The 12089-nt window shown below is 38.8% G+C and overlaps 1 long non-coding RNA gene across 2 annotated transcripts; it reads left to right on the top strand.

The window, feature by feature from the left end:
• The first annotated feature begins 1 nt into the window (after position 1).
• LOC145717462 (uncharacterized) lies at positions 2 to 11098 on the top strand. Of its 2 annotated transcripts, XR_014140695.1 has the most exons (3): positions 2 to 154; positions 1803 to 1853; positions 7137 to 11098. It is a non-coding gene; the product is annotated as an uncharacterized LOC145717462 (long non-coding RNA). The 2 variants fall into 2 exon arrangements; XR_014140694.1 differs by lacking the exon at positions 7137 to 11098 and having other exon boundaries at positions 1803 to 4961.
• The last annotated feature ends 991 nt before the right edge of the window (positions 11099 to 12089 follow it).

Consider the following 12089-nt stretch of genomic DNA (forward strand, 5'->3'; position numbering starts at 1 on the left):
GCCCGCCCCCGCGCAACGCGCCGAGGGACGGGCTGCGCCCGGGCTGCCCCGCTGGCGTGAGGCCGCCTGGGGGTGGTGGTTGTTGAGAGGAGGGGGCTGCGCCTGAGGACCGCCTGCAGGCGTCTGCACTAAACAATAAACCGCCGTCACCTAAGTGCGTATATACGTGTAATCCGCTACACGCCTCAGAGATCTGGATGTTTTGAGGTTAAAAATGTTCTGGCTTTAGGAACCTGCTCTCGGAGGAGAGGCCTGATGTTGGGGGTTGTCTTAGGCCGGCCCCGGCTCGTCCCGCAGGATCCTGGCGCCTGCCCTGTGTAGGCTGCCCACCACCCTGCTTATATCCCCGTCTCCTGGGACCCGGTTAGAGGAGCCACGTCAGCGACTGGCTCGGCGCGTCTCTAGAAGAGTGGGGTGGAGCGAGAACGTTCAGGTTTTCGCGTTGGCGTTTCTCGAGCTTAACCCCCTGACCGAGTTGTGGCTGGGTGGTGAAGTTTTAACTGAAATGGCTTTTCGTTATGATCTTAAAGTTGCACCGTGTGAGCTAGGCCCTGCCAAAACTTGAGGGAGGAGAAGCAAAGAGAAGTCGGAGAGAGATTTGGTGGCGGTGGAAGTAGAAGTTAATTTTAAAAACCCTGTCTTGTATATAGGGAACTCTGCTATCTTAGCTCTAAGTTCTAGAATGAAGCGTTTATTAAGAAAAATCTTAAAACAAGGAACAGGGGCGCCTGGATGGCTCGGTTGGTTGAGCAACTGCCTTCGGCTCAGGTCATGATCCTGGAGTCCCGCATCGGGCTCCCAGCTTGGCAGGGAGTCTGCTTCTCCCTCTGACCCTCCTGCCTCTCATGCTGTCATTCTCTCCCTCTCAATTAAAAAACAAACAAACAAACAACAACAACAACAAATCCAAAAGAAACAACCCCCCCCCCTTTTAATCTCCGGCAAAAACATATTTTAAATGATAACTGTATTCCATGAATCTTCCCTCATCCCGCACAACCACCAAAGGCCTTTCCATTCTTAACTACAAGCTTTTTACCTGTAATTTATAGAAATTGACGTCAAGTAAATAACTCTTAATAGTCTTCCTACAGTCTTACTTGGCAAGGGGTTTTCTTTCATTAGAGACAATAAATTTGCATATATGTGCTATGAGTTGACTAGTGGAATGAGTGATACTTTGTCTTTTTATTGGTCATTACCTGACTTACAACCATTCACAACTTTGCCCAGGTTAGTTTGGTGGTGTGTACTTTCTGAGGCTTCTTAATCACGCAGTTGTTTGCACTTTATTTTCTCCTGTATCAGTACAACTGAGTACACCGTTTAACCTCAGTTATCTGCTTTGAGGCTGTGCTTAAGTCAGATTAGTTCTTTTTTTTTATTTTAATTTTTTTTAAAGATTTTATTTATTAATTTGACAGAGACACAGCGAGAGAGGGAACACACGCAGGGGGAGTGGGAGAGGGAGAAGCAGGCTTCCTGCAGAGCAGGGAGCCCTATGTAGGGCTCGATCCCAGCATCCTGGGATCATAAGTCAGGTTTGTTCTATCACCAAACCATTTCCCTTGGTTAGAAAAGACACTCTTCCCCTCCGCCCCCAACTGGTATTAGATCTGCTTCACACTGTTGATTAAGATATTTGGCTTTTTATTTATTTTTTAATATTCATAGGTCTCCATGAGCTTAACATAAGTCTTGCTGACAAATTAGGTTTCTGGGTTAGTAAGGCTGTCTTAGTCCATTTGGGCTGCAAAATTATAGGCTAGGTAGCTCATAAACCACAAATTTATTTCTCACAGTTCAGGAGCATAAGAAGTCTAACATCGAAGTGCTGGCAGATTTGGTGTCTGGTGAGTACCTGTTTCGTTGAATATCTGTTTCCTATTCTTCTTGCTGTGTCCTCCTATGGTGGAAGGGTGGAGGGAACTCTTTGGAATCTCATTCATAAGGGCTCTGCCCTCATGACCTAATCACCGGCCTCCAACTTCTAATACCATCACAGTGGACGTTAGATGAATTTTGTAGGGGCACAAATATTAGGACTGTAGCAAAGGCTGAGGGCCAGGCTCAGGACTGTAGTGAATTTTTCAAGGAGACATACTTTTGTATATATCCTTTCATTCCATCTACAACATGGATATTTTTATTTTAAACTTTAAAAGGTATGATAATTTAGGGAAACAAAAAGAGTCAGTCTCTTGTAATCTAGCTATAGCTACAATGGGGCATCAGTCTGTTTTAGTACAGTAGGTATATTTAAAATTTAATACATTTACGCATCTCACTGTAATGTTTAAATTCTTACTTTAACACATTCATAACACATTGTAGGTATATTAGGACATATTGAAAGTTTACTAGTATACTTGGAACTGCATTCCACTCAAACAACTTGACTGAAAAGTAACATTTGAAGAAGTAAAGAGTACTGAGTTGATGACAAGATTTGACAGGGACAGACTTACCTGATAAATTTTCTTTCCACTAGCATCTAGAATGTAGGAAATGGGCATTTTAATTGATTAATTCAAGCAGGATTTGCTGAGTACTTACTAAGTGTCAAGAATTGTACTAGAGGTTGGAGAGGTAGACATTAAAAAAAACACAGTGCCCTTCCCACAGTGACATAAGTGGCTAGACAAGTCTCCAAACAAATAATTATAGTATACTGGAATAAAACTATAATTAAAGGTTGTATGAGATGCAATGGAAGCAAGAACTGAAGCATTTAACTTTGTTAGGAAGGAACTGCTTCATTATATTTGTGATATTTGAGCTGAATCTTGAAGAATATGTCGAAATTTGCCAGGACACAAGCAGTAAATGGACATTCGAGATAAAAACAACAATAGGTGGAAAGGCATGGTATTGAAATACAACAGCCCTTTGAAGTAATTTTTTTTGTTTCTGAAAGAGTAGGGTGCATATGAGGGAATAGTAAGTATGGGCTAGAAAATGAAAAATGTTGTGGTCTTAGGAATTTATTCTATAGTTTATTCTAATGGCCAAAGGAAAGCTATTGAGTTTTAAGCAGCAGAGTTTTATGACAAGATTTGCATTTTCCAGAAAATTCACATGCTGATAGCTTACAGTAATACAAGCTCAAATAGTTGAAGTAGGAGATGAGATCTTGAACTCCTCAGTAAAATGGGATTCATGAAATTGGAGGGCTTATAAGGAGATAAATAGGTTTAAGTGTGATAAATTGTTGCAGTTATGCCCCCCTTCTCAAGCCAATAGGTCATGCCTACGTATATCCATACCCTTGGGTAGACCCCTCCCAGACTGACTAACTCATGTGACTTGCTTTGGCCATTGAGATAATAGCAGTTGTAATTTAGCAGACTTGAAAAATGTTTGCACGTTAGGATTTGCCCTTTTACAGCTGATAACCCTTCAGCCACCATGTAATCAAATCAGGCTTTGCCTCCTAGAAGATCAGGAACCACTTGGAGAGAGGCCCCAAGTGTCCCAACCATCTTAGCCTTCCCAGTTGAGGCCCCAGACATATGTGTGAGGTCATCCTAGCCCCAACTAAGATGGTTCAGACCAGAAGAATCAGCTAGTCAACCCACAGGATCACAGGAAATAATAAATATTTCCATATAAATCTTCAGATTTGGAGCAGTTTGTTTCATAACAAAAGTTAACTGATACCCTAAGTGACCCAAGTAGATGTGGAGTGGGAAGAAGTCTAAGATGAATCTTTCTTTTGTAGCTTGGGCAGATGGATAGATCAATTTTGGAAAGCTATGAATATTAGAACAAGTAAATTTGTGATATTACCAAAGATAATGGGAAATATATATATATAGTTGTATTTTTTTAAGATTTTATTTTTAAGTAATTTCTACACCCAGCATGGGACTTGAACTTACAACCCCAAGATCAAGAGTTGCATGTACCACCAACTGAGCCAGCCAAGTGCCCTGGAAATATATATTTTTACAGACCAAGTTTGGAGGGATAATAAATTCAGCTGTGGAAATAAAGTCTTAGGGGTTGAGTTCTTGGGACATATAAGTGAAGATATCCAGTTGGCAGTTTGATATAGATATCTAGAGATAATAAATTTGGAGTAAAAACTGTGCCTCGAATGACATTGCCCATTTCTCATTAGTTTTGGGAGATTTTTGTAAATTCTTTGATACCTTGTACTTAGACAGTGTTGTCTATCAATAGAGACAACCTCTTCCTTTCCAATCTGTATGCTTTTTAAAAAAATTTTTATTGTTATGTTAATCACCATACATTACATCATTCGTTTTTGATGTAGTGTTCCATGATTCATTGTTTGTGCATAACACCCAGTGCTCCATGCAGAATGTGCCCTCTTTAATGCCCATCACCAGGCTAACCCATCCTCCCACCCCCCTCCCCTCTAGAACCCTCAGTTTGTTTTTCAGAGTCCATTGTCTCTCATGGTTCATCTCCCCCTCCCAGTCTGTATGCCTTTTATTTTTTTATTGTGTTGGTTTGAATTGCCAGTACATGTTGAATAGGAGTGGTGAGAGTAGATGTCTTTGCCTTGTTCCTGTTTTAGGGAGAAAACATTCAGTCTTTTACTATTATGTGTTACCTATAGTTTTTCTTTTGTAGATGTCATTTTTCAGGTTAAGTTCCTTTCTTAGATTACTAAGAGTTTTTATCATGAGTAGATACTTAATTCTGTCAAATGCTTTTCCTGCCTATATGGAGAAATCATAATTTTTCTTCTTTAGTCTATTAATATGGTGAATTATGTCAATTAATTTTTAAATGTTGAATCAGCCTTCCATTTCCAGTATAAAACCCATTGGGTTGTAGTATATTATCCTTTCCATATGTTGAATTTTATTTACTAATATTTTGTGGTGGATTTTGCATCTATGTTTATGGGAGATACTGCCTTTCTTATGATGTATTTATCTGGCTTTGGTAATAGGGTTGTGCTCCTGAATTGGAAATGCTTCCCCCTTTTTCTGTTTTCAAAAAAGATTATATCGAATTAGTATTCTTTCTTTCTCTTTTTTTTTTTAAGATTTTATTTATTTATTCATGAGAGACAGAGAGAGGCAGAGGGAGAAGGAGAAGCAGGCTCCCCGCTGAGCAAAAAGCCAGATGCAGGACTCGATCCCAGGACCCTGGGATCATGACCTGAGCCGGAGGCATGTGCTTAACCGACTGAGCCACCCAGGCGCCTAGAATTAGTATTATTTCTTTATGATTTGGTAGATTTGCTGGTAAAGCCACTTGGCAAAGAAATTTCTTTATGGAGAGGTTTTAAACTACAGATTTAATTCCTTTAATGGATATAGGATTATCCAGGTTATATATTTCTTCCTGAGTGAGCTTTGGTAATTTGTGCCTATGGATGAATTGGCATAAAGGTGTGTGTAATACTCTCTTAAATATCTGTAGTGTCTGTGATGATGTCACCCTCACCTTCCTGATTTTGGTCACTTATGTCTTTTTTTTTTCATGTCAGTATGGCTAGAGGTTTATAGATTTTGTTAGTATTTTCCTTTTTTTTTTTTTTTAAGATTTTATTTATTTTAGAGAGAAAAAGAGTACCAGGGGAGACAGTGAAATGGGGGAAAGGGGTCCAAGGGGAGGGAGAGGGAAAGAGAGAGAATCTCAAGCAGACTGCATGCTGAGCATGGAGCCTGACCCCACAGCCCTGAGATCATGACCTGAGCCAAAACTAAGTTGGATGCTTAACTGACTGAGCCACCCAGGCACCCCTGTTGGTATTTTCAATAAAATTTGGTTCCTTTTATTTTGGTGTTATTTATTTTACTCTGTTGTTTCCCTATTTTTAATTTTACTGATTTCTGCTCTTTATTACTTCCCTTCTGTTTGCTTTGGATTTAATTTGCTCTTCCTTATGTGGTTTCTAAAGGTGTAAATTTGTTTGTTTGTTTGTTTTTAAGTAGGCTCCATGCCCAAGGTGGCTTGAATTCATGACCCTGAGATTAAGAGTCTCATGCTCTACTGACTGAGCCAGCCAGGTGCCCCTCTAAAGGTGGAAGTTTCTTTTTTTTTTTCTTTTTAAAGATTTTATTTATTTGAGAGAGAGAGAGCATGAGCTGGGAGGAGAGGCAGAGGGAGAGGGAAAAGCAGACTCCCCACTGAGCAGGGAACCCAATGTGGGGTTCGATTCCAGGACCCTGAGATCATGACCTGAGCAGAAGGCAGAGGCTGAACTGACTGAGTCACCCAGGGGCCCCTAAAGGTGGAAGTTTAGATCATTGATTTGAGATCTTATTTTTTCTAACATAGGCATGTGATTTTATGCATTTCTCTCTGAGCACTGCTTTGGCTGAGTCTAATACATTTTGATATGTTGTATTTTTATTTGAACTCAGTTCAGAATATTTTTTAACTTCCCTGTGACTTCTTATTTGACCCCTGGGTTATTTAGAAGTGTGTTAATTTCCAAATATTTATGACTTTTCTAGATATCTTTCTATTATTGGTTTCTCATTTAATTCTGATATATTCAGAGAACATACTTTCTGTGATTTCAACTCTTTAAAGTTTGTATTACGATCTAGGGGTGCCTAGGTGGCTGAATCAGTTAAACGTCTACCTTCAGCTCAGGTCATGATCCCAGGATCCTGGGATCAAGACCTGCATTGGACTCCCTGCTGAGCAGGAAGCCTGCATCTCCCTCTGCTCCTCCCCCCCAGCTCGTGCACTCTCTCTCTCTCACATTCTCTCTCTCAAGTAAATAAATAAATAAATAAAATCTATTAAAAAATAAAATTATATTATGCCCTAGAATATCATGTCTCTTTTTTAAGACTTTATTTTATTTTTATTTTATTTTATTATGTTAGTCACCATACAGTGCGTCATTAGTTTTTGATGTAGTGTTCCATGATTCATTGTTTTCATATAACACCCAGTGCTCCATGTAGTACGTGCCCTCCTTAATACCCATCGCCAGGCTAGCCCACCCCCCTACCCCGCTCCCCTCTCAGTTTGTTTCTCGGAGTTCATAGTCTCTCATAGTTCGTCTCCCCCTCCGATTTCGCCCCCCTTCATTTTTCCCTTCCTTCTCCTAATGTCCTCCATGCTATTCCTTATGTTCCACAAATAAGTGAAACCATATGATAATTGACTTTCTCTGCTTGACTTATTTCACTTAGCATAATCTCCTCCAGTCCCATCCATGTTGATGTAAATGTTGGGTATTCATCTTTTCTGATGGCTGAGTAATATTCCATTGTATATATGGACCACATCTGCATTGGCCACAGCAACTTCTTTCAAGATACATCTCCAAAGGCAAGTGAAACAAAAGCAAAAATGAACTTTTGGGACTTCATCAAGATAAAAAGCTTTTGCACAGCAAAGGAAACAGTCAACAAAACAAAGAGGCAACCCACAGAATGGGAGAAGATATTTGCAAATGACACTACAAAGAGCTGATATCCAAGATCTAGAAAGAACTTCTCCAACTCACACCCAAAAAACAAATAAGTCAAAAAATGGGCAGAAGACATGAAAAGACACTTCTCAAAAGCAGACATACAAATGGCTAACAAACATATGAAAAAATGTTCATCATCATTAAACCATCAGGGAAATTCAAATCAAAACCACATTGAGATACCACTCTACACCAGATAGAATGGCAAAAATTGAGAAGGCAAGAAACAACAAATGTTGGAGAGGTTGTGGAGAAAGGGGAACCCTCTTACACTGTTGGTGGGAATTCAAGTTGGTACAGCCACTTTGGAAAACAGTATGGAGTTTCCTCAAAAAATTAAAAGTAGAGCTACTCTATGACCCAGCAATTGCACTACTGGGTATTTATCCCAAAAACACAGATGTAGTGAAAAGAAGGGCCATATGCACCCCAACGGTCATAGCAGCAATGTCCACAATAGCCAAACTGTGGAAAGAGCCGAGATGCCCTTCAACAGATTAATGGATAAAGATTTTATTTTTTTTAGTTTATTTTTTATTTATTTAAGTAATCTCTGTACCCAACCTGGGGCTTGAACTCACAACCCTGAGATCAAGAGACACATGCTCTGCTGATGGAGCCAAGCCATCCAGGCACCCCTAGACTATCATATGTCTTTTTTTTTTTTTTTAGGATTTTATTTATTTATTTGACAGAGAGACATAGGAAGAGAGGGAACACAGGCGGAGGGAGTGGGAGAGGGAGAAGCAGGCTTCCCGTGGAGCAGGGAGCCTAATGCAGGGCTCGATCCCAGGGCCCTGGGATCATGACCTGAGCCAAAGGCAGACGCCCAACAACTGAGCCACCCAGGTGCCCCTATCATATGTCTTGATAAATGCTTCAGGTGCACTTGAAAATAATGTGTATTCTAATGTTGTTGGGTAGAGAGTTCTACAAATATCTTAGATCAAGTTGGTTGATAGTGTTGTTCAGGTCTTCTCAATCTTTGCTGACTTTCTACTTATTCTATCCATAACTTTAAGAAATAGTGAAGCCTCCAAGTATAATTATGAATTTGTCTATTTATCCTTTCAAGTTTTTGCTTCATGTATTTTGAAGATCTGTTTTTAGGTCCATACACAATTACAGTTCTTACGTCTTCTTGGTGATCTGATCCTTTTAACATTGTATAATATCCGTCTTTATCCATGGTGATACATAGCACCTCCCACTTCTTTTGACTAGTGTTTTAATGTTATCTTTTACCATCCTTTTACTCCTAACCTATCTATGGGTTGCTTATTTAATTTCAGTTGAATCTTTGTTTAAAAAAACTTAATCTGATAATTTTTGCTTTTAATTGGTATGTTTAGATCATTTACATTAGTGTAATAATTGATGTGGTTGGACTTAAGTTACACTTTTATTGATTTCTGTTTGTTTCCTCTTTTTTATTTTTCTCTTTAACCTTTCCTGCCTTTTTTTTTGGATTATTTGGATATTTTTAGTATTCCATTATCTATTGGGTTTTGGTTATCTCTCTTTATAAAGATATAAACACTTTCATTTTCTAATTTTTAACTGGTAAAATACACCTAACATAAAATTTATTATCTTAACTATTTTTAGGTGTATAGTTCAGTATTATTAAGTATATTTACATTGTTGTGCAACCATTCTTCCGAACTTTTCCATCTTGTGAAACTGAAACCCTATACCTATTAAGCAATAATTCCTTATTCTCCCTCCTCCCAAGCCTTGGCAAATACCATTCTACTTTGTTTCTATGAATTTGACTGCTCTAGATACTGCATGTAAATGGATTTATACAGTATTTGTCTTTGTGATTGACTTATTTCACTTAGCATCATCTCAAATATTGTTGTAGCATGTATTAGAATTTACTTCCTTTTTAAGGCTGAATAATATTCTACTTTGTCTATATACCACATTTTGTTTATCCATTCATCTGCTGATGGACACGTAGTCTATTGTGAATAATCTGCTATAAATATGGGTATACAGATACCTCTTTGAGATTCTGCTTTATATTTTGGATATACACCGAGAAGTGGAATTACTATATCAATTTTTAATTTTTTGAGGAACTGCCATAGTGTTTTCCTCAGCAACTGCACTATTTTACATTATCCCCAACAGTGCACAAGGGTTCTAATTTCTCTACATCTTCACCACACCTTTTAGTCAGTGTTATAAAACCGGGACCTGTTGATGAAGTCCTAATGGAAGCTACAACTAAGAATGTAAAGGCCGATGAAATTAAGGTGAAAGTTTAGAGGAGAATTAATATGTTTCAATGGGCTTTATGTGAAATGGTTGTATCTCTTTTACCTGATTGCATTATGGGGATGAACATTATATCTGATTGGGGAACATTTCACCTACCAGAATTGTTAAAAAGAAGGCATGTAAATCTGCCCTTCAAGCAATGTTAATTGGACATGCTAAATGGGAATCGATAAGATTACGTGAATCCAAACCATATAGAGTAGAAGCTGGAGTGCTGATATGGACAAATTATTTTTTTTTATTTTTAAGATCTTATTTATTTATTAGAGAGAGCGCCCATGCACTCGCACACAAGCAGGGGGAGCGGCAGAGGGAGAGGAAGAAGCAGGCTCCCTGCTGATGTGGGGCTCTATCCCAGGACCCTGGGATCATGACCCAAGCTGAAGGCAGAGGCTTAACTGACTGAGCCACCCAGGTACCCCTGGACAAATTCTTTATGCAATAACTGTATGTGGAACATACACTGGGCCTTATCACAAAAGCCTGGGAGCATCTCCCAGCATTGACTACTGGGACTTTGGTCTGGAGAATTCCCATTTGGGGGGCAATTACTAGGTTGCTATCAGACATTAATTAAAACTGCTCTTGTGACTGAAGGACGTAAAATCTTGAATCCTAAAATGCCTTTGATGTCTTGGATGATGTTGGAAAAACACTGTATTGGGGAGGGCAGTGCCCAGAATAGTTCCATAATAAAATGGAAATAGTTTACACAGGATCATGCTACCTATGGAATGCAAGGATGATGTACTTACAATAGGGAGCCTCTTTTCAAACCCTAGGCCTGACTTTGAAATTTTGAAGAGCCTCCAGATTCTGTCATCACTTGGACCATGTCCTATGGACATCTCTCAGCTGACCAGCAAATATCTCCTTGGTTCATGGATGGCAGTTGTAAGGTAAATGGACAAAATCCTGTTTGGTAGACCACCACTTTGATCAGAGAAGGTAAAAATCAGCTAGGTGGGCTGACTTGCATACTGTTTTCTTACCAGTGGTGGAAGAACTGGACAATGAATGATAACAATCCCTAGATTTCATTTTTACCAACTCATGGACAATGGCCAATGAAGGGCAGTGGAAACCTGGCCTATTAAAGGGGTGCCTATATGGGGCACAGCTCTGTGGAAAATCACTGTGGAAATTTGAAGGGCACATTGAGCTAGGAGGTATCAATGCCCATCAGAAAAAAAAAAAACCCTTTAGTGGACTATTCCTTGCCTGGCACTGGAATCTCTGAATACTTATTTCTTAAACTAGCTATTTAATGTCTGTCTCTTCGACTATACTCAATGTCAGGAGGGACTATTTTGGTTTTATTACTGTATCCCCATGACTAATACAGTTCTTGGCATATACTAATAACCCAATAAATATTTATTGAATATATGAATGAATGGATACTTTTCAGATCTCATCTTACTTGACATTTTTATAGCATTCTACACCATGTATTGTTCTTACCTGGAATCTTTTCCCCCTAGTCTTCCCTATTACTAAGGTCTGCTGGTTTCCCCACTTCTCTGGCCTTCCTTTATAGGTAAGTTGCCATTTCTTTATTTTATTTTATTTTATTTTATTTTATTTTATTTATTTATTTGAGAGAGAGTGTGTGAGCAGGAGGGAGAGGGAGAGAGAATCTGAAGCAGACTGCGCTGAGTGTGGAGTCTGATGCAGGGCTCAATCTCACAACTGTGAAATCATGACCTGAGCCCAAACCAAGAGTCGGACACTTAGCCGACAGAGCCGCCCAGGTGTTTCAAGTTGCCATTTCTTCATGAATATTATAGCTTCGGAAATTGCTTTTGAAAAGGGGATACCTGCAGAGTCAGCTCATATATGCAATACATAAATTCTTAGTAATAAGTGCTCAGTCACCATTTAATCATTCTAGAACAAAGTAGATGTTTGTTACTGCATAGTGGCACTCCTTTGCTGTCACTTTGTTACCTGTTATTAGGTCTTCTGTAACTCTTTTTTCCCCGTTTATCTAGTTTATTATTTCTACACAAACGCTTACTAGAATATAATTTTCAAAAATTTAAAAACATGGCTTTTATTCAAATATAATAGGAAAATATTTCAAATATCTTATTCAACTCATTAATTATGAGAACATATAAGATACTAAGATTGGTTCAAAGAAAAATTCAGGGAACAAAGAATATATATATAGTCAAAGGAATGCTGAACTAATTTGTCAGTAGATGCAAATTTCTGCATGGTAAGAGACATAATATTTTGGGTTATGTTTTTTCTAGATGGAAAAGAGTTAAATCTCTACCAGCAGATTTGTATTTATATGACTAAGGACAGGAATCATTTGCATTGCTCTCCAATAGGAAGAGCAATTGCTTTGTTGTCAGTGACCTGCAAGTTA

The sequence above is a fragment of the Leptonychotes weddellii genome, chromosome 15 (genome assembly GCF_054177405.1).
Source record: "Leptonychotes weddellii isolate Sample4059 chromosome 15, ASM5417740v2, whole genome shotgun sequence".
Classification (NCBI taxonomy): Eukaryota; Metazoa; Chordata; class Mammalia; order Carnivora; family Phocidae; genus Leptonychotes; species Leptonychotes weddellii.